Source organism: Acinonyx jubatus, chromosome B2, assembly GCF_027475565.1.
Source record: "Acinonyx jubatus isolate Ajub_Pintada_27869175 chromosome B2, VMU_Ajub_asm_v1.0, whole genome shotgun sequence".
NCBI classification, from domain to species: domain Eukaryota; kingdom Metazoa; phylum Chordata; class Mammalia; order Carnivora; family Felidae; genus Acinonyx; species Acinonyx jubatus.
In genome coordinates, this window is record NC_069385.1 from 70,174,979 (window position 1) to 70,199,051 (window position 24,073).

Below are 24,073 nucleotides of genomic sequence, written 5' to 3' on the forward strand. Positions count from 1 at the left end.
TCGGAATGTCTGGGGCTGCAGCCTGCATTTGCTATGCTTATAAGCAGCCAGGCTAGAACAGCTCAGATAGAACACTAGGGTTATTCGGTTGGGCAGTTGCCTGTAGCCCCACAGCCAGCAGGTGACCGACCTAGGCCTTGCACCGAGGCTGCTTTCGGTAAAGCCAAATACCTTGATAGCACACTGGTCTACATTCCAGTCATTAGTGTTGTTAACGGGGCTTGTACCTACCATCATGCCCAGTTTCTCTTTCCTAGTCTAACTCCCAAGGCCACAAGTTCATCTAGATTTTCTAAAAACTGTGTCTTCTTATTTGAACCAAAGTAATGATTTCCCACCTAAAAGTATCAAAGTTTACTTTGACTCATCACCATTACCATCTTTAATGTAAGTTCTTGTGCTCTTTCCTCATTGAGCAAAACCTTCACCAGCAGAGTCTAGGACAGTGGTTCCAAAACCTGGATACACGTTGGAATCACCTGGGAGTCTTTAAAAACTGGCTGCCTGGCTCGCACCCCATACACTCTGATTTTGTTAGTATGGGATGTGACCTGGCAATGGGATTTAAAAAAGCGCTGCGGGTGATTCTGACATGCAGCAGAGTTTGAACCCCTGGTTTAAGGACGTGGTCTGTAAGTTCACAGGGGTGCTGACTGTGGACTGAACTCACTTTTCACTTCTCTGACAGTGCCTCACCACCGTCTCCTTTTGCATTTTAGCTAGCATGATCAATTTGTGCTTAATTCCACTCAGCTCACTACCTGACCCAGAATTCTACCTCGACGTCAAGTCATGGTTTCTCCCCACGGGTTGTCCTTCTGCTTAGGCACTTGGAGTGATACTGGCGACATGTCGGTGAGATACCTTTGTAAGGTTCCCAGCCTCCCTGGACTCTTAACCTTCACTGTGCGATACGCCTTTTTGTCTCTTTTTAAATTGTTTTGCCTTTTCAAACACTTTTATGATTTCAATACATGTTGCCTTTTTCTTCCAGAAGCAAAATAAGCACCTCTTTCACATAGTGCTTTAATAATAATAAGTCACCTGTGGGTCATTTGCCCAAACAGCTAAGCATCAGATTGACTATGGGGAGACAACAGCTGACATGTCTGTGATGCTTGACAGTTGATAAAATCTTACAGATAGCAATATGGTGGAAAGTTGGAGGTCACATAGGGAAGAATTGACTCAGGCTGTATCCTCAGAGAGTTTAGAAAAGATTGATTCATTTAACCAATTGGAAAATCGAGTTGGATTGCAAAAGCATATTAAAGTAGAAGGGTCCACTTGTTGGCAAGTTCGCAGATATACTTGATTAATCTAGAAATTCATTGTGCCGTACGTACTAGGTCTTAGACTCAGATTTATCAGGTGAGAGAGATGTTGTTTGGTGGGGGAGACAGGCAATTTGCAAGTGGAACAGCTTTTGGCAAAGGCTGGTAGATAGAGAATGGAGCATTGGTGACCACTGATGTGGTGTGAAAGGTGTGAAGGGTGTAAACTGGGTATGGCAGGTGATGAGGAAGGATTGCTGAGGTAGAGCTAGTTGTGTGAGGTTTAATAGCAAGAACACTTAGGAAGAGCCAAAAACATATGAATAGATATGTATATTAGAAGGAGTAGTGTTTTTCTTTGTGCAGTTGTTGAAATCCAGTTGGTCTGTAATTGTGTTGGTATTATGGATTGCTGAACAAGGCTGGTAGTTTGGGTTGGTTTTTATACTTTTCTTGAGGGCAAAGCTTTTGAAATTAACTTGGCTCCTTTAGGTTTAAAAAGTTCTCCTTCTGATGTCTATGTCTTGCTGCTGTAATCCCCAAGAAAAGAAAAGGAGGTTAGGATGCCTCTCCTTTGAAATGGAAGGGTCAGAGCAGGCAGGGGGCTGTCACGGCTGTTCTCTTTGTTCGGGAATTAGAACATGTGAGCAAATGGTTCCACCCCTCATTTTGTGAGCTGTTTTCCTCCGATATTTCCTAATTTTTCCCATGACGTTTCAGCCTGTTTCTTCACAAGATTGGAAGGCCTGAAAGACCTCATTGTTTTCCAGGAGCGCGAGCTCGTGCACATTCGCTGATCTGGCCGGCTGGGGTCTGCGTGTGGGTGGGACACGGCTGAGGGATTGTGCCGACTGGAGAATGTATGCAGCTTATTCCTCGTAGTAGCAAACACTTTTTGTTTATCAGGAGTTTCTGGAGTGGCTTTTTCTTCATAGATGGCGCCGTGTTTTTAAAATACTTTTCACAAACTACAGTCTGTCCTGATTGACAGAAATAGGAATGTTCTCGGAGGCTAAGGGAAGTTTCTTAATGGCAAAGCAAATTGAAATTTCACTTCATCCTCAGATAGATGCAAACTTTCGTTCTTGTAATACACACTCCCTGTAGTCTGTCCTGGATTTATATGAGCTCTTGGAGTCGCAACCCTGCATATTCTAGATGGCAAATCCCAATCAGTGCATGCTTTTGAGTGTCCAAAATATTAATTACAGTAGGAGGGGAAAAGTAATAGCAGAGGAACCCCAACTAAAAGATAAATAGATTTCTTTTTTTAGTAAAGGACACTGGGATTTCATGTTAATGAGGTTATTTTATGAATGAAGTTTCATAAATGAAGTTAGTGTATTGTCTTAATGTTAACTTCTGAGGAATTAGGATTTGTATTTGATCAACAGTAATAGGCCAGTAGAACACACTACATTTATATCTTAAATAACGTTAACATTTTCAGTCAGATTTACAACATACCCCATCATTTTCAAATGTTCTCGGTGATAGCAGTGACACTGGGACCTAAAGTCAGTGTTGTGCGTTGATTGTACACATCTCCTCATAGCACCATGTTCAGTGAGTCATGTTGGCATTTCCAGTCATGGTGGGAGTATTTACACCATGGAAATCAGCAAACACAACACATGGGAGCTTTCCGCTGTCAGAGCCTGTTTTTCAACATTTAGCAGCGCACCACTGCTCTGGAATTTAGAAGTTAAGGAGTCTTCTCCTGAGGCAAATGATGTAGTGTTTCCACTCAGCACGATAGTCAACACGAACCTTTTAAAATATAAACCAGGCCATGTGGCTCCTCTGCCCCCAAACCCTCCCATGGCTCCCCACTTCACTTGGAGTAAAAGTCTCACTGTGGGAGCCCCCGGGTGGCTCAGTGGGTTGAGTGTCCATCTTTGGCTCAGGTCATGACCTCATGGTTTGTGGGTTCAAGCCCATGTCAGGCTTTGTGCTGACAGAGCGGAGCCTGCTTCAGATTCTCTGTCTCCCTCTCCCTGTGCCCCTCCCCTGCCCATTCTTGCTCTCATTCTCTCTTTCTCAAAAATAAATAAACATTTTTAAAATTGGCCTGAAAAGCCGTCTGTGCTCTGACTGCCCTCCACCTCTCTTTCCTCACCTCCACCATTGCTCTCCTGGCACCTGTAACCAGACCCTGATGTCACCCCTGTTTCTATAGAATGTCCTAGGCCTGCTTCTATTCTAGGGCCTTTCTTCTTTTTAGGACAGTGGTCTTTAGACTTAGTGTGCATCAGAATCACCCCGAGAGCTTGTTAAGACAGACTGCTGCTCACCCCTCCTGCATTTCTGAGCCAGTTACAGGTGTTCAGGTGATGCTGATGGTCTTGGGACCACACTTTGAGACCCACTGCTCCAACCCATCTCCTCTTGGTTTAACCCTTACCTCCTTCACTGACCCCCTTTCACCTCCTCACCCACCCTGACCATCTTATTTAAAGTTGCAAACTTTCTCCTCCATTCTACTTCCATTTTCTTTTCGTTGTACCTATCACTTCATAACAAAAATAACTTATTATGTTTCTTATTTGTGTTTCATGTCCATCCCCCCCCCGTAGACCCTAAATTCCATAAAAGTAGGGGTTTTGTCTATTTTCTTCACCTGTGTATCTCAAATCTTAGAACAGTGCCCGGCACATAGTAGGCACTCAGTAAATGTTGTTGAAAGAATCACTGGGTGAACAACATTGAGAAATGAATAATGTATCTCAGGTTTGGGTCCCAGCTGCTTTAATTCGAACTCACTAGAGAATCTTAAAACAGTTTCTGCGGTATTGTTTCTCAGCTTTATTGCTTTTAGGATAACGAGGGATGAGATCTGTTCTTGGCTAAAGTTTAGGAACGCCCTGATGATTTTTAAGTAGTAGGTGCACCAAATTGTTGCTCTTAGTTTTACATTTTAACCTCAAAGACTATAAGCCAGTAGTCTTCAAACTCTGGTCTACAGAAATTACCTGGGGATACTTGAGGAGCTCTGCAAATGCTTAATTTGCCCTTAATTTTTAATATATTTTAAACAATTTTATAACCATAATGAAAACACATATTTAAGCATGTTACATGTGAAATTTTAACACATTGGGACCACCAAGGCATTGAATTAGACTATCAAGTTAACCTTAAATTAAGCATTTTCTGCTGTTTTGGCTTACATATTTGAACTTCCTATAAATTAGTCATTGATAAGGAAGTTCTGTACCAGTGTTTTTCAGATTCCAGCCGATCATAAATTGAACAAGGAAATTTCTCTTGTTAAGCATATGTACCACACTCCGTTCCATGCCAGGCAGGAAGTGGGGGTCTCTGTTCTCGGTTGGGTGTAGGTTTCTATGTGGATTAACGGCCAGTTGTATAATAAGTAAACGAAGCACACATTATTTAATGACATATATTCTGTTATTTGTAGGGTTCTTTATATCCAATCTACATTCTGGATGCTCCTTGACCAATTATTGAAGAAATCGAGTGGTTTTCAGATTATCTTTAGTGTTAAAATTTGAAATAAAAATATCTTAACTACTGCAATTTTTCAAGCTTTTGGGTTAGTTTGAGCATTTCGCAAAATTACACAATGAATTGCTGAAGAACTGGTATCATTTCCAGCATAACTATCCCTTGCTATTCCAATCTGTTCATTTCCAGAGTATGGATACAGAAATTTGCCAGAGTGAGTTCCAATAGAAAAGGATGCAGTGTTTGTCTTGTCAATTTGGTTTCTAAATTTCAGACAGTAAGTAATAAGAGTAGCAGATAGCAAGACAGTTATCTGAAACTTTGTCTGAATCTGTTTGGTCCCTGAGTTCGTAGAGTAGGGATTACCTGTGAATGTCAGGATTTTCTGAATACTGTGTAACCAAATGCAAACACAGAAGTAAATCATATGCTGCATCAGTTTTAAAAGTCAGTTATTTCTTTTTCTTGCCTAATTGCTATGGGTAGGACTTCCAATACAATGCTGAATGAAAGTGCCAAGAGAGGACATCCTTGTCTTGTTCCTAATCTTAGAGGAAAAGCTTTCAGCTTTTCACCATTGAGTATGTTATCTGTGGGTTTACACAGTCTTTATTGTGTTGAGTACGTTTCCTCTGTATCTGCTTTGTTGAGAGTTTTGGTCATAAATAGATGTTGAATTTTATCAAATGCTTTTCTGCATCTATTGAGATGATCATATGATTTTTGTCCTGCATTTTGTTAATGTGTGTCACATTGACTGATCTGTGGATGTTGAACCATTCTTGCATCCCTGGCATAAACCCCTCCTGATCATAGTGTATGATCCTTTTACTGTATTGTTGAATTCAGTTTGCTAATATTTTATTGAGGATTTTTGTGTCTTTGTTCATAGGGGATATTGGCCTATAACATTCTTTGTGTGTGTGTGTGTGTGTGTGTGTGTGTGTGTGTGTGTGATCCTTGTCTGGTTTTGGTATGAGGGCCTCTTAAAATGTGTTTGGAAGAGTTCCTCCCACTTTTGTGTTGTAGGAGTGTTTGAGAAGGATTTATATTAATTCTTCTTTGAGTGTTAGGTAAAATTCACCATGAAGCTGTCTAGTCCTAGACTTGTTTTGGGGAAGTTTTTGATTACGGATTCAATTTCCTCGCTGGTAATTGGTCTGTTCAGGTTTTCTGTATCATCATGATTCAGTCTTATTAGGTGGTATGTTTCTAGGAATTTATCCATTTCTTCTACGTTGTCCAATTTGTTGGTGTATATAATTGTTCATTGTAGTCTTATGATCATGTATTTCTGTATTATTTGTTATAACATCTCCTCCTCTTTCATTTCTGATTTTATTGAGTGCTCTCTAGCTCTGTTTCTCTGTTGAGTCTCCCTAAAGGTTTGCCAATTTTGTCTGTCTGTTCAAAGAACCAGCTTTAGTGGCATTGATCTTTTCTGTTGTCTTTTTAGTCTCTGTTTCATTTATTTCTGCTTAAAACTTCATTATTTCCTTTGTCCTTCTTTGTCTGTTTTCTTGAGATGTAATGTTTATTTGAAACATTTATTGTTTCTCAAGGTAGGCATTTATCACTATGAACTTCCCTCTTGGAACTGCTTTTGCTACATCCCATAACTTTTGGTATGATACATTTCCATTTTCATTTGAGGTTATTTTTAAATTTTCTCTTGATTTTGAAAAAAACACATTGGTTTTTCAGTAGTGTGTTGTTTAATCTCCACATATCTGTGAATTTTCCCATTTAATTTCTAGTTTCATTCCATTCTGGCTAGGAAAGATGCTTGATATGATTTCAGTTCTCTTAAATTTATTAATACTTGTTTGTGGCCTAATAAATGATCTGTCTTAGAAAACGTTTCCTATGCACTTGAGAAGAATGTATATTCTTTTGCTTTTGTATGGAATGTTCTGTAAATATCTGTTAAATCCATTTGATCTAACATGTCATTTAAGGTCAGTGTTTCTTTATTGATTTTCTGTTTGGACAATCTGTGCGTTGAGTAAGTAAGGTATGAAGTCCCCCTACTATTACTGTATTGATGTCTGTTTCTCCCTTTAGATCTGTTAATATTTGCTTCATATACTTAGGTGCCCCTATGTTGGATACATATATGTTTACAGATGTTATATCTTCTTGTTGGATTGAGACCTTATGTAACATCTTTTTTGGTCCCATTACAGTCTCTGATTTAAAGTCTATTTTATCTGATATAACTATAGGTACCCCAGTTTTCTTTTGTTTGCCATTTGTATGAAATATCAAAATATCTTTTTTCATCCCTTGATTTTCAGTGCACTCTTCCATCTAAAGAGTGTCTCTTATAGGCAGCCATATAGATGGATCTTGTTTTGTTACCCATTCAGCCACTCTTTGTCTTTTGATTGGATAATTCAGTCTATTTACATTTAAGAACATAGTATTAGAAGCCCTAGTCAGAGCAGTCAGGCAAGAAAAATAAATAAGAGTCATCCAAATTAGAAAAGAAGAAGTAAAATTGTCACTATTTGCGTGACATAATATTATACATAAAAAATTCTAAACACTCCCCCAAAAAACTGTTAGGACTAATACAAGAATTCAGTAAAGTTGCAGGATACAAAATTACTACACAAAAATCATTGCATTTCTATACATAACAAACTTTCAGAAAGAGAAACTAAGAAAACAATCTTATTTACATTTGCATCAAGAAGAACAAAGCACCCAGGAATAAATTTAACCAAGGAAGTGAAAAACTTCTATATTGAAAAACTTCAAGACATTAATGAAAAAACTGAAGAAGACACAAATAAATAGAAAGATATTCCACGCTCATGGATTGGAAAAATTAATATTGTTAAAATGTCTAATACTATCCAAAGCAGTATACAGATTCAGTGCAGTCCCTATCAATGTTCCAGAGATATTTTTCACAGAAATAGAACAAAGAATCCTAAAATTTGTATGGAACCACAAAAGGCCCCAAATAGCCAAAGCAGTCTTGAGAAAGAAGAGCAAAGCTGGAGGCATTCTACTTCCTGATTTCAAGCTATATTACAAAGCTGTAGTAATCAAAACAGTATGGTATTGGGATAAAAACAGACCCATAGATCAGTGGAATAGAATAGAAAGCCCAAAAATAAACCTGTGCATATTTGGTCAATTAATTTATAATAAAGGAGCCATGGATATACAGTGGATAGAGGACTGTCTCTTCAATAAATGCTGCTAGGAAAATGAGAAAACCACATGCAAAAGAATGAAACTGGACCCCTATCTTATACCATACCTAAAACTAACTCAAAATGGATTAAAGACTTGAATGAAAGGCCTGAGGCCATAAAACTCCTAGAAGAAAACATAGATGGTATGCTCCTTGACACATGTCTTGATGATTTGTTTTATTTATTTTGAGACGGGGGGAGAGCATGGGGGTGGGGGGCGGAAGAGGGAGAGGGAGAGAGAATCCCAAGCAGGTTCTGCACTGTCAGTATGGAGCCTGATGCAGGCTTCAATCTCACAAACCACAAGATCATGACCTGAGCCAAGATCAAGAGTCAGATGCTTAACCAACTGAGCCACCCAGGTGCCCTGTGATGATAATTTTTTGAATCTGACATCAAAAGCAAAGGCAAGAAAAGCAAAAATAAATAAGTGGGACTACATTAAACTAAAAAGCTTTGGTACAGCAAAAGACACCATCAACAAAATGAAAAGGCAACCTACTGAAAGGGAGAAAATAATTTGCAAGTCCTGTATCTCATAAGGGGCTAATATTCAAGATATATAAAGAACTCCTACATTTCAATAGCAAAAAAACAAAAACAAAAAACAATCTTATTAAAAAATGAGCAGAAAATCTGAATAGACATTTTTCCAAAGAAGACATAAAGATAACTAACAGGTACATGAAAAGATGCTCAACTTATTAATTAATAGGGAAATGGAAATCAAAACTACAATGAAATGTCACCTAATACCTTTTAGAATGGCTGTTATCAAAAAGACAAAATAACAAGTGTTGGCTGGGGTGTGGAAAAAAGGAACCCTTGTATATATACAGTGGATAAGAATGTAAATTGGTGCAACCATTATGGAAAACCAAATGGAGGTTCCTCAAAAAATTAAAAGTAGAACTACTGTATCATCTGGCAATTCCACTTTGGGTATTTATCTGAAGAAAACAAAAACACAAATTTGAAAAGATAGATGCACCGCCATGTTCATTGCAGCATTATTTACAATAGCCAAGATATGAAAACAACCTAAGTATGTATCGACAGATGAATGGACAAAGAAATTATATATGTATATATATTTATGGGAGCACGCGTGTGTGTGTGTGTATAAAATATATTTTCAGTGGAATATTATTCAGCCATAAAAAGGAATGAAATCTTGGCATTTACAACAGCATGGATGGACCTCAGGGCATTTTGCTAGGTGAAATAAGTCGGGCAGAGATAGACAAATACCAAATGGTCTCTCTTATATGTGGAATGTTAAAAAACAAACAAGGAAACTCCTCATAGGTACAGAGAACAGACTGGTGGTTGCAAGAGGTGGGATGGGTAAAATGGGTGAACTGTTTTTTTTTTTTTTTAAAAACTTTTTTTAAGTTATTTAATAAGCCTACCACTATCTGAAAGCCCCTCTCCCTATAACTCTAAAGTTCCACTACTATATCGTAGGAAATAGTTATAAGTTATACTCTATGGAACATTTTGTAGACCTCCTTTCACATCCTACTATTAATACACTTAATACTTCATTGTAGTTTGTTGTCTGTCTCCCACACTATATTTAGCTCCTTTGAAAGGAAGAATTGTGTCTCATTCATGCCAGTTGCTAGCATTACCTAGCACATGGTGGGTCCTCAGAACATGTTTATTAAACGACATTGCATTCCACAGCAGAGGGAAGCAAGCTTGAAAGGAACAACACAACCTCGTATTAAATACACAATCGGGAACTTTTTACACTAAGCACAGATTTTAGCACCAAAAAATCTATTTAGTGGTTCCATGATTTCTTCTCCATCATCTCTCATGTACAGTCATTTGTAGTTTTCTGAATTCTTTCTAGAAATGTTTTTTGACTCTGACCCATCCATGCCTTCTTACTGCCATGCCATGCCTGGTCTCAAGTGCCATCCTTCTCTTCATCCTTTGCTTGGACTATGGAAGCAGCCCACAAGCTTCTCCCAGATATAATCCTCTGTCTCCTCCACACTGCTTCCATAGCAACCCCTGCAAGTCTTTTCAGCCCTTACTGCCTGCAGGATAAGGGGGAAACCTGTGCTGTCCAGTACAGCATCCACTAGCCACATGTGGGTACTGAGCTCTTAAAATGCAGCTAGTCCAAATTGGGATGTTATAGATATGAAGGCCATACCCTATTTTAAAGACTTAGGAAAAAAATGTAAAATATCTCATTAATAATTTTTATATTGATTATGTTGAAGTGGTTATATTTTAGATAAATTGGGCTAAATAATGTAACATCAAAATTAATTTCTCCTATTTCTTTTTATTTATTTTTAAAATTTTTTAAATGTTTATTTATTTATTTATTTTTGAGAGAAAGAGAGAGCGCGCAAGTAGGGGAGGGGCAGAGAGAGACACACAGAATGTGAAGTGGGCTCCGGGCTCTGCAATATCAGCACAGAGCCCGACGTGGGGCTTGAACTCATGAACCGTGAGATCATGACCTAAGTCAAAGTCAGATGCTTCACCGACTGAGCCAGCCAAGCACCCCTCTTGTTTCTTTTTATTTTTTTAATGTGGATACTAGAATATTTGAAAGTATGTGTGTGGTTCATCTTACATTTCTGTTGGTCAGTGCTGGTCTTAACTGTATTATGACATTTAAAGTTTCTTATGACCCAGCCTCCGATACCTCTTCAGCCTAGTATCCCAGCCCTTTCTGACCTCCTCAGAATTTCTCTTAACTTCCAGATCTCACCAGGCCTATTTATACTTGTGGGGTTTTTTTGTTTTGTTTTGTTTTGTTTTTTCATATTCTGTTCCTTCTTCCTGAAATGTCTTTCCCTTTATTTGATAGCTCTAAAAATCCTACTCAGATTTTTAGGACCTGATTTAAAAGTCCCACACTGGTGAAGTGATGTCCTATTTCCTCAGACAGAGTTAACTACTTCTCCTCATAGCAGAACCTTGGTGCCTCCATTATTGTACTGACCTTGCTGTTCTGCCATGAGGTGTCTTCTTAACCAGGCTTCTCAAGGGAGAATGCTGCACCTCATTTCTGTCCTGACCCCTGAGGGCAGAACCTGGTGTGTGTTAGATATATAATCAACATTTATTCAAATGTATGAATTAATTTAATCCTACTGCTACACGTACTGCTATTTTTACATTTATCCAGCCTTGATCATCAGAAGCATTGGCCATGGAAAAAAATTGGATATTGAGGTGGATAGCACTGGACCTCTCAGCCATAACCTCAATTTCAGATTTTTATGTTCAACAAAAAGGCCTCTTTGTCCTCACTGGTTGACTTATAATAATTCAAAAATTATAAATTTGAATTTATGAAATCTATGGATATTGTACAGACTAAGTATAAAATGACAGTATAGGGGCACCTGGGTGGCTCAGTCAGTTAAGCATCCGACTTCGGCTCAGGTCATGATCTCGCAGTCCGTGAGTTCGAGCCTCGCATCGGGCTCTGTGCTGACAGCTCAGAGCCTGGAGCCTGTTTCGGATTCTGTGTCTCCCTCTCTCTCTGACCCTCCCCCGTTCATGCTCTGTCTCTCTCTGTCTCAAAAATAAATTAACGTTAAAAAAAATTTTTTTAAATGACAGTATAAATGACACTTTTACTATTTTGTTTATAGGGATTTCATATAAGATTTTTTCAACTGAAGATTCCACTTCTAAACAAGATTGAAAATCACTGTTCTAATCCTAAATTTCATTTACATTTCCATCCCAAAGGTTTCCTTTTGGTTTTGATGAGGTAGTTTCTAGTATCATCTGAGTTCATATAGAGTAAGACTTCTAAGCACTGTCTGCACAGTAGACACAGCTGGGAAGCTTTCAAAAGTATTCATGCTCAGACCCACTCCCAGGGATCCTGCTATAATTGGGCTGGCGGAGGAGGGCCTGGACACTAGTATTTATGAAAGGCATAAATATCTTGTAATAAGTGGATTCCACAAGTACTTAAAGAGCCAGGTAAACTATAAAAATGTTGGGGGCACCTGGGTGGCTCTGTCAGTCAAGACTCTGACTCTTGATCTCAGCTCAGGTCATGATCTCACAGTTGTGAGATCCAGCCCCGCATCAGCCTCTGTGCTGGGCATGGAGCCTGCTTGGGATTCTTTCTCCCTCTTCCTCTCTCTCCCTCCCTCCCTAAAAAAAAAAGTATAAAAATGTTGAAGTTTTTAGTTGATTGTTTTTCTTTCCTTTTATTAATGATATTGTGGTAAAGGTAATGTAATGTTATTCTTAGTGTATGATTTTAGGGTCAAAAACAAAATTTAATTAAACCTAACTTCTGTGGACAATTTTCTAAGTTGCCTGAAATTAATATTTCCCATTTCTGTCATTCTCTAAAACCTACGTGCTGCAGAATTTTCCTGTCCCTTATTGGTAGAAATAGCTAACAGAAGATCTATTTTAGATCATGTTAAGAGAACTGACAAGGGCAGTGAGTGTAAGGAGATTGCCCAGGTAGTGGCCTCCCTGGCATCCTTGTTAGCCTGAGTAAACAGTACTCCCATGACAGAACCTCAATAGCCTTGCCGTGTTGATAAAATCTGACATTCTGCTTAATCACTTTTTAATGATATTGTTCCTTTTGTTCTTGGTATGTGAGAAACTAGCAGCTTTTTTAAGGCGTGGGAAAAGATTAACTTCCATTTCCTAATTCAGTAAAATGGGTTGGTAATACACATATAATCCTTGTGGGGACAGGAGGAAAAAATGACCTAATTTCTGTTTATTAAAGGTCTCTTCATACATTTTTAAAAAGTTATAAAGTACCTGAAATCTTGAAAGGAAGAAAATCTGAGGTGAATACTCTGGAGACGTTGTAAGAAAATCGTATGAATTCTGATAGCATGTCCCATGTCACTGGTGTATGCTATTAAAATGCAGATGGAGGGGCGCCTGGGTGGCTCAGTGGGTTAAGCGTCCAGCTTCAGCTCAGGGCATGATCTTGCGGTTCGTGAATTTGAGTCCTGTGCCCGGCTGTGTGCTGACAGCTCAGATTCTGTGTTTCCCTCTTTTTGCCCCTCTCCTGCTCACACTCTGTCTCTCTCTCTCTCTCAAAAATATAATAAACGTTAAAAAAAATTAAAATACAGATGTAAATAAGCACAAGTTATGCAATTCATCAATTTGTTGAAATGGCTGGCTTTTTAGGGGAAAAAAAAAGAAAAGAAAAATATACACTTGGGATGGAATCCTTTAGGGCATAAAAAGGAATAGAATCCTCTAGTTAACTTGGTTATTTGCAGTCGGTATGTCATTTGTGTGAGACTGATGTCATGCAGATTGAATGCAGAGGCCAACGTGTGTGTGTGTGTGTGTGTGTGTGTGTGTGTGTGTGCGCGCGCGCGCGTGCGCACGCGTGTGCTTTAAAGCCCCACTCCCAGAATATGAAGTGAGTGTGAAGGGCGCCACAATAACCCTGGATCTGTCAAGAATGTACCTATTTTTAACAAACTGGATCAAGTGTCAGCACTCAATAGGAGATGAAGAAGGGGGTAGAAACTGTTCTACGGATCCAGCGGATGGTAAACGGCCCTCTGGCATGTTTACAGTACAGCTGTGCTTCCTTAATGGCTCTGCCCCTGCCATGCCAGGTAAAGTTTTCTTTGCACATGATGAATGGCAAAGAATTCTTTAGCAGAGGGAACCAAAGGAGCTGGGAGGAGGAAGAGAGAAGGGAAGAATGGAAAAGAGAGAGAAAAAGAAACACGCAGCTCCAGAGGGAGATAGTCTGTGCTTTGCAGTTGCTTGTGTGGATAGAAACCAGATGGTAAGCTGGAACACCCGCTTGGCTATCTGAGGAGCCAAACATATGGTTAATGGTCGGGAGAAATAGCTTTCAGAGCCAGGGCTTTGCTGACTGCTTCATATTACAGATTGTTACAGTGTGTCATTACATTGCCAACCTAAGTGCTTAATACCCACTGTGGGCGCTGGGCATACACTTACAAGAAGGACTTTTAGCTCTTTGCTGGCTCTGAATGCAGAAGTGACATCATAGGGAGGCTTAAAATGTCTGGTGTTGGGGAGGTAGGGAGAAGAGTAATTCTGTAGTGGAAACATTTTTTTTTTACAAGCCAAGCTTTCACTCCACTGAACCCTACTGTTTTTCTGAGAACCTTTTTATACAAGAATCTTTCTTTCTGTCTGTCTCTCTTGTCTCTGTCTGTCTGTCTCACACACACAGACACACACACACACACACACACACACACACACACAAGTTCTGACACAGAAATCTAAAGCACAGGCTATGTGCCCTCACCCCCAACCCCAGTGGACTTGACACCCCCCCCCCTTTCACCTGGAAGCCACATCACCGCACTCACAGGGCCTGCATTTGAAGTTTCTGTTTGGGGAGCTGTAGGCAACAGCAGGCCTGTGTTATCTAAGGAACTGCTGAGCCCATTCATCTGCTTTTCACGGCCCGCTTCCTTTTATTTTTAGCCAAATCCGTCAGGCCTGACAGGCGGGTAATTCGAGCCAGAGAAAGGGCAGAGCTCCAGGTCCTTTCCACAAAGCAATTCTTCTCCTCCCTCCTGGGAGGGCTCCAGACTTGGCCTGCTTCAGGCAGATGGATTTGTTGAGTCATGTGAGATCATTTACACAAAAACACAGTGAGGCAGTGGAAATTAAAAAAAAAAAAAAAGAGGGTGGGGGAAGAGGAGGAGGGAAGCCAGGGGGAGTGTGTGCTGCCGTGGCTGCTGGGAGCATAGGAATTCTGCAAGGCAGCTAGACTGAGGAATGCTGTAGATTCATTTGTGTATAAGGTAATGTCTAGTTTACACAGCGGGGTGGAGCCAGGCCGGGGAGGCTCCTCAAACTACTCGCCTGTATTAAAAGAAGAAGGGGGTGTGGGGAAACTTTTTATTTTTCTTTTTAAAGCAACATCCACCAAACAAAGACCACACTGTTGACAGCATTGGGTTCCAGTAGCAGTAAACTACCAACAGAATGGTTTCGAGAAAATGAGTTTGCTCTGTGATGTAATACAAGTTTGCTTTGTCCTGACTCCAGCATGACTGAGGCAGAAGGGGAGGGAGGGGAGGAAAATTGGAACAGGACTCTTGGTTAATGGTTTCCAGAGATTATTTAGCAGCACTTGAGTGGAGGGAGGAAAGTGGTATAATGTGGAGAATTACTTCGAGGTGTACCATAATTGTGGTAGGTAAAATAAAGTCATTACTATGGCCTCCTTGCTCAAGAGGAATTGAGCAATGCTTTTTGAAATGCCACGGAAGGTATCATTTTTCCCTACCACAGTATTCCTTCTCCTCTGGCTTCTGGAACATTAAAAAAAGCCCAACTCTTGCATCATGGTAAACAGTATTAACAGTTAATGAATCAGTTTTGTTTACTTTTTATACCACAAGCCTCTAAAACATTCCATTAAAAATTTGTTTTCTGCTCATTCATGAAATTCTTCTTCTTCTTCTTCTTCTTCTTCTTCTTCTTCTTCTTCTTCTAATTTGCTTACATGCATTAGCTGTGCTTGGGTGTGGATTTTTCCTTCTCTTGATGGAAAAAAAGTTCATGAGAGAATAATGACTGGGTTATCTAAATGTATGTTCTTATACTAGATGTAATGAGACAGTGCTATGTAGATCAAAAGCAATATTTTGAAACAGGTTCAGAAACTTAGAAATGGGAGAATTTCAAAATATGCACCATGATTACTTTCATTGTGACATGTTTCTGCACATCTGCATTTATTTAGAGCCCTACTATGCACCTGTTTTCCTTAGCCTCCCTAGAATATAGGTCAGCATCACTACTGTTCCTCATACCTTGTTGATATTTTATTTTATTTTTTTATTTTTTAGTGTTTTTATTTATTTTGGGGGGGGAGAGAGAGTGAGAGCATGTGCACAAGTGGGGGAGGGGCAGAGAGAGAGAGACACACAGAATCTGAAGCAGGCTCCAGGCTCTGAGCTGTCAGCACAGAGCCGGACGTGGGGCTCGAACTCACGAACCATGAGATCATGAACTGAGCCGAAGTCGGACACTTAACTATCTGAGCCATCCAGGAGCACCTCCCCCTCTTGTTGACATTTTAAAAGTTGAAACGTTCTGCCAGTTTTTCCAGCCCTAGATATACTCAGATTATATATATATATATGGTTTTAGCTCATAAATTCCTTCTATTAGTACTTACCATTGACTTAATGATAGTAAGCACTCAGATCACACCTTTACCTAGTAAAATCTGATAGCGAAGCTGCTCCAGTGTCTTCCAGGCAGCTCTCATGATCTAACTCTGCATGGGTTAAAGGCAGTTTTCATTTATTTTACTCAAGAGAGAACGGTGAATTTTTGTGGTTGTTAATTGTGCACATTTTAACTATAGGATATCAACATTAGTGTTATGTGATTAACAGTTGTCAGTATTTTGGATGACCCTGATTTCTTCACTGTGCTATAAATGACAGCATCTAAAGTGAAGACTTAAAAACACAGAGGTGTTGAGATTTTCCTTAGGGTTCTGCATTAACCCTGTAATATCCTTGATATTTTAAAAAAGGATATTCGTCACAGAAATTTAGTTAACATCTTATAACTGAATGTGTATGTATGTTGCTTAGATAAATGTAATCACTGTAAACATCTATATGATCTGGGATTCTGTTTTTATTTTGAAATGGCAGCCTTTTTGTTTACAAGTTCATTAAAAACTAAAAACCATTTCTGTAAGGGGGAGAAAAAAAGATTTATCATTTAAACCTACCCATGTCCTTGAATGTTCCCTCTACATTAGGGTTTCTCAGTCTCAGCACTGTTGACATTTTGGACTAAATAATTCCTTATTATGGAGGCTGTTTTGTGTGTGGTAGTATGTTCAGCAGAATCCCTGGCCTCTACCCACTAGATGCCAGTAGCAGCCTCCCCCCCAGTCATGACAAAAAAAAAGTCTCCATGCATTGAAGTGTCCCCTGGGGAGGGGGCAGAGTCACCCTGGCTCAGAGTGAATGCCGTATTCTTATTTTGGTTCGGAATTCACTTTTCACCTCATGAGCTGGCCACTCATTTACTTCTGAGATTGAATTCAAGGGTATAAAGTAACATTTTTCCCTCCTGGCATTTATCCTAAAAGTGGGAACCCCAAATTAGGTGAAATTTTCCAAACCTCAAGCAAGGGTGTTTTGAGGGGAAAATTTTCCCCCCAGAAGACCTGGAATTTTGTCGCACAGAGCAGTCTCTCTCTCAGAATTCTGGCCTTAGCAGGTGGAACCCTTCAAGGCTGCAATGCAGCGACTTTCCCAGAGCTGTTCAAGAGGAAGTGGCCCCACCGACTGAGCCTGGGGATGTTGACATAAGAAGAAAGGGAACTTCTCTGCAGGGACTGGAGTAGAGAGCCTAGGCCACAAGTTCAGTGGCTCTCTGCAGGCTCTCTGCCTTCATATCCAGCCCCAGAAAGAGGGAAAGGCAGCCACAACAGTTCTTTCTCTGGAGCAAAGCAGACATCCTCCCTATCCCCGATGGCTGTGGTCTCAGAAGCTGGAACTCTCGTTAAACAAGGAATGCGGAGCTTTCCACAGGCTAAGGCAGGCATAAATTTCCTCTGTTTGTTTTGTGAGGACTAGTGTCGACTGCTGTAATGAGATCAGAGGATACCCCAGGGACGAGGCCTCCAGGTCGGCTGCTGGAGCTGTTTTCTGTGGCTGTTCTCTTGGCTGCTGTGGAAGAACGCAGTGACTCCACAGACCTCGGTTATGATGTGAGGAGGTCGTGGTGCCCTTGTTTCTTTCCTTGCCATCCTGCCTCTCTGAGGCTACTGAAACGTCAGCGTGCAGTCGTCCAATTCTAAATCATGGAAAAGCACATGGGAGGCAGATTCCTTTCCTCCTCACCGAGGACAGACCTGGCTGTGTGCGGAAAGTATGGCCTCGTACGGGAGGTGATTGCCTCCTTGGGAAAATGCCTGCACTGCTGATGCTGGCCACTTGTCCCTCTCTCATCACCTGGGCCACCTTTATGCTCTTCCTTACCCAGCGTCACTCTGTTACAGAAGAGTTTGGATGTGAGTCACAATACAGCATAATGCTACAAAGAACACATTTCTGGCTCCAGCCTGAATTACAGCCAAATGGCCATGGAGGGGACCCTAAATACAGCAAAACTGAGTTTAGGGAACCCCAAATTAGATACTTCTGGCAGAATAGTATATACTGAGCTAGTGCAGCCTGACCCACTTCTAGCCCTCTATGCCCACCCCACCCACCCAGAACAATCCCTAGGTGTGTTGGATAAAGTACAAAATAGCAAGAACTTACAAGGGAAATTCCCATGTGCCAGAACACACTGATGCCACAGGCCTGTGAGTGATCCTGACCTGGCCATAGGCTGTAGATTCTAGGGGCTGTGATGTTTGTGCTCATATGGGAACTGTTTGCCAAAGGGGGCAAGAAGAATTCCCCCCAGAGCCCATGTCAGGCTTTGAGTGCGTGTGTTTGGGGCACAGGGATGGGAGATGGAAATCCAGGGTTACACTGTTTGAATAGCTGTGGGGTCTATAGTTCCACCACCTGCATAGTATGGCAACTTCAGTTGTTTTGACAAAGACACTAAACTGGTTTGAAAGCATTGAAAGCTGTAGGGCTGCGGTAGAAGCAAACCTTAGATCCCTCTGGAAAGGTTAACAAGCCAGGACGTGGGACACCCTCACAAAGAACAAGCTGTACTAAGGAGAGGCTGGCATTGGGAAGTACAGAATTAGAGCCTCAAGAAAGCAGAGATTAACAGCGAATCCCTGAGACTGCTTTCAACAAGGGCCCATCCTGCCAAATTCAGCTTTCTTCTGAGGATTAATGAAAATTTCTTCCCAGAGGAACAAGGCATTACACCCAATCTGGCTTACTAAGCAGATGAGTTTCGGTTGGAAACACTAGCCCCCAGGAAGTCAGTCGCCCCTCATTACACTTATCCTCAAGTTATCCTTGAGAATATTTAAATTCCTTCGTTGGAAACCTTTTATTGTTGAGATAGCTGGTCCCCTTCAGCTTCTGTAAAGAGATACCTTTCTAGCAATTTCCCTTGTTCCTTTTCAGTGGGTCATCCTGAAGAAATCCCTTAACTAGGCTTTGTGTTAAATTATTTTAGCTTCTCAGCAGATCACAGGAAATGTGTTTGCCTGAATTGTTAAGCAAACCCCTCAAGGGAGAAGGAAGCTAGGATTGTTTGAAGGTCTCTGGGATTCTTTCAGAGTAAAGTCAAAGAAACACGGGTGGTCAGGCAGGGTTGGTAAACCACCTTAGATGAATACAATTAGGCCTTCTCAGTCCATGGTGGACAAATGGATGGGGGATTGCGTAGAACTCTGGACAGCCACCAAGTACAACCCATGCAGTGACATGCACTATTGGCAAACATGAACTGAGGATGCCAGAGTTAAAGCACGATCCTTTGTTTATTAATAGGGTGATGAAATCTCTTATGTTCAGTTTTTTCTGCTGAGGCATGTTGAGGGTACAAAAAAGTGCCCTCCTGACCTAAACGTGATGTCATGCATCTCGAGAGAAAATTCTTCTTTTTAATACTTAACAACATTAAGTATTTTCTTCTTGATTTGGACCTGGTTTCTTTCTTTTAGTCTCAAAATATTCTGGCCAAATGCGCATATTATACATATTGACATTAAAGCATCAGGAGAGGATAAGTGGAAATAGGCTCATTTGGTGCCAGATTTAAGGAAGATCTTCCTAAACATTTGTCTTAGTTTGTGCTGCTATAACAGAATACCATGGACTGAGTGGCTTAAGCAACAGTTTATTTCTCACAGTGCTGGAAGCTGGGAAGGTCAAGAGCAAGATGCCAGTCCATTTGGTCTTAGTGAAAGATCTCTTGCAGACATTTGACTTCCTGATATGATTTCAAATAGCAGGGAGATTTCAAATAGAGAGAGAGAGAGAGAGAGAGAGAGAGAGAGAGAGAGAGAGAGAGAGAAAGAAAGTATACATGCAAATTCTCTGGTGTCTCTTCTGACAAGGGCACTAATCCCATCATGAGGGCTCCTTGACCTCATCTAAACCTAATTACCTCCCCAAAGCCCTGCCTCTGAGTACCATACAGTGGGGATTAGGCAATGTATGAATTTGGAGGGGGAGACATGAACATTCAGTCCATAACAACTTCATATAACAACATTATAATTAAATTTTGCATTTACTGAAAGCCTGCTATGTGTAGGGTGGTGAGATAGGTGCTGGCTGTTTGGGCATAAAACAGGTAAGTTATCTTCCCTTGAAATACTTAGAATACTTAGAATCCAGGAGGTGGTTGAGAGTAAGCACCTGTGTTCGATTACAAGCAGAACGAGGTGGTGCTAAACAGTGGCAGGAAACAGGGATGGGAAAGGGCTTCTCTCTTTTTAACACCATGCATTAGATACTTTATTCAAGTTACTCCTTTTAATCTTCGGAACAATCTTAGGAGGTATAAAGAATTTTCCCCAGTTTTATGAATGAAGGAATAAAAACTCAGGCAGGGTTAGTAGCTTGCTGAAATTACATGTGAAGAGTCAGACTAGATACTCAGATGGAGTGACTTGGCTCCTAAGCCATCCCTTGCCCACTCTTCTGCAGGGCTTGCTACGCCCAGTGAAGCCACATCGTACAGCCCTAGAGGGGTCAGGAGACAGACTGGGAGCCTCCAGCCATGGAATTTAAAAGAAACAATCCCCTGACTTACACAAAAAGTGTACGATGGAAGATATACCTGGATGACCAAATCCAACCCCTATGGGATTTCCAAAATACTAACATAAATTGCGAACATTAAAGAAACACATGATTTTACGTAGTCTCTCCATTTTCTGGCTTTCTTGAACATCAGAAGCTGTGGGAACACGTGCCTCGCTCCTACTTTTCTGGAGCCACAGTTGAGCGGCAGACTCTCCAGGCCTCCCCACTCCTCATTGTCTTCTCTGGCCTGACCATTCCTTCATCTTATTCTTTCTTTACTCCTGTAAGCATCTGAATCTGTGTCTTATGGTTTAGGTAGTCACCCAGGCAAGAAGAATAGCCCTTGGGAATTCTTCTATATTATGCCTTTAAGATAACCTTAGGGGTGCCTGGGTGGCTCAGTGGGTTCAGCTGTTGACTCTTGCTTTCAGCTCAGGTCTTGAGCTCATGGTTCATGGGATTGAGCCCCACATCAGGCTCCATGCTGACAGCACAGAGACTGCTTGGGATTCTCTCTCCTTTGGTTTCTGAACCTCTCTTTCTGCCCCTCCCCCACTTGGACTTGCATGTGTGCTCTCTCTCTCAAAATAAATAAACATTTTTAAAAACCGATATTCCTAAATTACTGGGGAACTGAAATTGACCCTTAACAGAGTGATAGCCCTTAATCTAAACATTAGATATCCTTATGTATGATTTGGTGAAGTGGGGGAAACCCTCAGAAGGTGTGCCAGAGGTAGTCCTCTGAAAGCAACGGACACGCTATCACTTGGTGTTCTTACTGTACCTTGTCTGGCTCTCAGAGCAGTATTTTTGTGCTACCAGCAGTGACTCTCTTTACAATTTGTAATGCTCTCATTTCTTCTTCTTTATCACAATTTCTCTCTGAACCATTGGTCATATGCTAGTTGAAATTTCAGAACGTTAATTTTCTTTTTTTTTTTTTTTTTAATTAAATTTTTTTTTTCAACGTTTATTTATCTTTGGGACAGAGAGAGACAGAGCATGGACAGGGGAGGGGCAGAGAGAGAGGGAGACACAGAATCGGAAACAGGCTCCAGGCTCTGAGCCATCAGCCCAGAGCCTGACGCGGGGCTCGAACTCCCGGACCGCGAGATCGTGACCTGGCTGAAGTCGGACGCTTAACCGACTGCGCCACCCAGGCGCCCCAGAACGTTAATTTTCAAACTGTATGACCTATCCTTGGGGAAGAAGGCCTCTAATGATGCTTGATGGGAAGACACCCTCATCCTTCGGTTGTTTGTTTTCCATGGCATGTTGTGAAGGCAGGGCATGGGGGGCAAGGCAGATTGGCAAACATTGTTCAGTCTCTTGGGGCAAAACCATGTTATGGTGTGTTTGCTACCTAAATGTGAGGGTAGCAAGGATACCAAGGTCCTGAAGAACCAGAGACATGTTTGATGTGACTTTGAGGATGGAGAGAGGCCTGCAAGGAGCTCCTCAGGGAGCTCTGCTCTGATCCCCCTGCCTCTTCAGAAAGAAAGGAAGGAGCCAGCCACTTACAAGGAGTGTGTATATTTGGGGAAGGGGAGAGGGGTCCGTTTGTTGCTTTACCGTTGGATCCATTAATCCCAGCACCATGCCCCTTATTGTGGAAGAGAAGGATTGGACTGTCTGTAATAAAATGGGCTTAAAATTTATCTAGTCTTATACAAGGATTCCATCCAATTGAAGGTTGTAAGATTTCACTTCAGAAACATGTAAATTACTCCAACTCGTAAAAACAGGGGTGGAAGGGAATTAGGGATATATCTCTCATCTGTTTGTCTGATTTCCCAAGCTCCTAAGTCCTAGTTTTAGAGAATTTCCTCTACACTTGTCATCTTGCTTTTTCCCCCTTTCTCTCCAAACCCTGTTTGTCTTTCTGTGACTTTGCTTAATCCTTCCTCACAAGTTCTCAGGTCCTCATGCTTGAGCCCTCTGCCTAGGCTGCTGGATTTGGTGGTGGGAGGGGAGGAACAAGAGGCCATTCCACAGACTGACATCAGGGTGCATTATATCTAAAAACCAGCAAGTGATCTGCTGCTTGCTCCTAAGGGCCTGTTTCCCATAGGAGTGCCTGAGCAATGCAGCTTTGAGTTGTATTACAGAAGCCTTCTAGAATGAATGTCTTGGAAGGGGGTGGAGGAGTTGGAGTGGGGAGAAAAGCCCAGCTCATCATAATCCATTCTGTATTGGCAATAAGTATTAGTTGTATTTCCAAAGGCTAAGAAATAGCACTACACACACACGCACACGCACACACAAATAGCCTTCGTCATGTTTAAGAGTGTCAAGAGTAAGAGTAAGTACTCTAAAGAGTACTCTCATTAGAGTAAGGAGACTAGAATAAAATTGGCTTATGCTGTTCCCACCATACCTCTATACCACATTATCAGTGATCCAGGGAAAATAGACTTTTCTCTGTGGTAGGTGGAGGCTGGTGGTAAATAAATAGTGGAGAAACAGGTAAGCCCGGTCTTTACTTGACTCCAGCCCCACTTGCTGACACCCAGAGAAGCCAGAGGATGTGGTGCTGTCACCAGGAGCCTGAACCTCTCCGTCCCTTCTGTTAGTGAGGGCCTGGATGGTGAGGGGTGCTTGGTGAGAGGCTGCATCACTGATCCTGTCTCTAGGTGTCTTTGTTTGCTTACCTGTCCTTTCGTTTTCTTCTCTCTTTGTAGCCTTCACCTTTTCTGTTCATTCTCTCTTTGATCTCTTCTTCTTACCCTGTCTCTACTTTTCTGCTTACTCACACTCCTACCCACCTGGAAAGATGAATTACATTTCATTAGCCTTTCCAAAGCCTAAGGTTGACCACAGGCTTTGTTGCCCATTCAGCCAACTTTATTAGGATCAACAAAGTGGAAGTCCCACGTTAGCTTCTGGGATCGACATTCTCCAGGCATCCTTTGAAGGTATCTGTACTTGCCTTTTGTTTAGTATCACGGGAATCCAACTTCGAGGATGATTAAAAAGAAACATTGAAAAATAGAATAAAGAAGAAAACTCCCTTAATTCCACCATGGTAACACGGGTATCTTTTCCCCTAATGCTTTATATTTAAGATTCACTCTCCTTTTTTAAGCTGTGGATTTCTCTAAGCTTCTAAACGGAATTGGCTGCAGAACAACCAGGTTCTCTCTGCTTCAAAGAAGATTTAAAGTACTTGATAGAACAAGGCCAGTCTTTTTGGTTGCTGGCCAGAAGTGAACTGACCCAATTTCTAAAACTGTTATCTGTTTGCTGAGGTGTTTTCTGTTGGTGGTGGTGGTGGTGGTGGTGGTGTGTGTGTGTGTGTGTGTGTGTGTGTGTTATTAGGAGAGGTTTATTTTATTTGTGGGCTTTGTACGTATTTTAATTCTGTAGTATCTTGAAATGAAGTCACTTCTAGCCAGAGTCTACTGCCTGTAACAGCATGACTAAGAAG

General features: G+C 41.1%; 1 protein-coding gene across 6 annotated transcripts in view; it reads left to right on the forward strand.

Annotated features, from left to right (window-relative positions):
* Positions 1-24,073, forward strand: part of BACH2 (BTB domain and CNC homolog 2) — a 354,258-nt gene that overhangs the window by 67,381 nt on the left and 262,804 nt on the right. The window contains exon 1 of one of the 6 annotated variants that reach the window (XM_053222464.1): positions 8,172-13,560. The exons of 4 other annotated variants lie outside the window; for them this stretch is intronic. The gene's annotated coding sequence lies outside the window, so the exon portion shown is untranslated. Of the gene's footprint in view, positions 1-8,171; positions 13,561-14,659; positions 14,737-24,073 lie in introns of those variants that run through there. One more of the 6 variants, XM_053222466.1, reaches the window with a different exon arrangement.